This window comes from Propithecus coquereli, unplaced genomic scaffold (genome assembly GCF_000956105.1).
Source record: "Propithecus coquereli isolate 6110/MARCELLA unplaced genomic scaffold, Pcoq_1.0 Scaffold116, whole genome shotgun sequence".
NCBI lineage: Eukaryota > Metazoa > Chordata > Mammalia > Primates > Indriidae > Propithecus > Propithecus coquereli.
In genome coordinates this window covers 3,829,473-3,831,821 of record NW_012135636.1, presented here as the reverse complement: position 1 = coordinate 3,831,821, position 2,349 = coordinate 3,829,473, and the positions used below count along the sequence as shown (strand labels likewise).

Below are 2,349 nucleotides of genomic sequence, written 5' to 3'. Positions count from 1 at the left end.
AATTTTAAAGGCTGTCTCACATATAGTGCAAATAGAGCTGAAATTGCAGAATATTGACACACACAAAAGACAGACAACAAATTTCAAAGAGATTCTGATGAGTGAAGCAAGTAGTTTGTAGTCAACATAATTGATGGTAAAAGATTAATTGATATCTTTGATCCTGATCTATGAAGAAAAACCCAGAATAAATTAGAAGAATAGAAAGCATCTGAGGCACCTTTTTGGAGTCCATTCTTTTGTAATATCACAAGCCTGTTGGAAGATGCCCAAATCAGGGTCTGAAATATAGGCATCAATCAAATCATTCTCTTTCTGAAAAGAACACATTCATAAAGTTTATGGACTACAGTGCACAATCTTATGCAAACTTAATAACCAATATCCTTGATTTCCTTTGCTGGTTTATCTTTAACTTGATCGATTTTTCCATACATGTAGCAAAGCATTTTGGTAAAGAATCCTGCTGCAAACTTTACGTTGTCTCTTCATGTCACTCTTTGTCATTAAATCTTCAATTTCTCAGAAATAACGTAATTTGCTGCTGATGCTAGCTCATATTTTCAATCTTCACTTCAGGAGACATTAAAATCAGAAGTATTGCCAGGGTCTCCTAAGAAGTCTCTATATCTGTCATTCTTTTTCAGGATATAAGAAATGACTATCTTGAGTGTGATATGCTTATCATAACAAATTCATTGAAATGACTCATGAAAAACTAGGACCTTTTCAACATTATCATAGCACCAATACGTTTTAAAGAACCAAACAGGGATTCTTTGAATGCTTGCTTTTCCCAGCAAATTGATTTGATATTAATTATGACAGCTGGAGATCATGCTGGCCCCTGATCCTTAATAGATAACCTGTGACAGGCAATCATTCCCAAGTCCTGTGGGCTTGCAACTTCTGGCCTTCTTGACTTCTGATTGATTTTTAAAAATCATTAATTTATCCCCTTATCTTTTAGTTGGAAATGTTAGGCCCTTCCCTTATTCTTTCAGTGTTCATCCTAGAAATTACAAAAAGCATCGACTTATCAAATCTAATATTAATGGATAATTTTACTCTCCTGGGTAATGCAAGCAGCTTAAAATACTTGGCTCCATTTACATCCTTACCAACCTACATATTGTTATTTTTGTACAGTCAATGTTTATTGATATTTACTCACATGTTTCCAACTTTCTTTGCTCTTTATTCTTCTTGTATTTTTTGACCTCTTAATCTTTCCCAGTGATCATTTTCCTTTTCTCTAAAAAACATCCTTTACAAAGTTTTGTGGATGCAGCTCTCCTAGTGGTGAACATTTTCAATTATTTATGTACCTAACAATTATCTTCATTTTGCTTTTATTTTTGCTCGTTCTAAATTATTATTATTACTAAATCTGAAGATTAATGTCTTTCTTCAGTTTTGGAAAATTTGAAGCCAAAATTTCCACAAACATTGCCTATGTCCATTCTCTTTCTCCTCTCTTTCTAGATGTCAGAACTTAGAATTTCTCATGGAATTTTCTGTCTTTTACATTCTCTTCCATATTTTTAACCTTTTGGTGGCTGTTGTGCTGCTCTCTGGAGAGTTTCTTTTGACCCGTTTTCAGTTCACTGTCTCTTCACCTGTGTGACATCTTGTTAGTTCTGCCCGTAGAATTCTTAATTTTGTTTATTTTGTTTGATTTTTCAGTTCTAGAATTTCAATTTGTTTCTTTTTCAAATTTGCCATTACTTATTTTTATAGTTGTCAGTTCCCTACTGAAATTTTATAGCTTACTTTTCTTCTCCTTGAGCATGGTAAGCATAGATTTACTGTGTCTGACAATGCCTGTGGCTATTTTGGTTATTTTTGTTACTTCTGGTTCTTGCTCATGGTATCTTTTCTTTTCATGTTTTGGTGTGTGCTGGACATTGTGTTTGAAAAAGTATTTGTTGAAATAATTTGAGGCTTAGAATAATATCTTTTCCTCTGAAGAGGGCTACTAACAATCTAGAGTGTCTTTACTTCAAACTTGCAGCTTGAGATTTTATGGGCTACTGAGATTAAAAAAAAAGTGATGCTGCAGACTGGACAGGGTTGGCTTATTTTTGGTTCACCACTCTCAGAGTGTACCCCTTTGCTGTCTCAATTCCCTGTATTGGATGGGGCCTGAACTCTGACTTTTCCCCCCTAGCTCTAAGAGGTTTTTGAAAGCGCCTGTGGGCTACCTCTTCCAGATCAGTAAATGCTCCCAGCTTACACCTTTTCCCAAGTCTTGGATTTCTGCCCTATAATGCCTCATGATCCTGATACATCTTTGATACTTAAAAAAAATCTTAGTAATATATTTTATAAAGCTTTTGTGTATTTTTT

At 34.4% G+C, this 2,349-nt stretch overlaps 1 pseudogene; it reads right to left on the bottom strand.

Moving 5' to 3' along the window:
- Positions 1 to 6: 6 nt before the first annotated feature.
- LOC105821296 lies at positions 7 to 433 on the bottom strand (annotated as a pseudogene).
- Between the last annotated feature and the right edge of the window lie 1,916 nt (positions 434 to 2,349).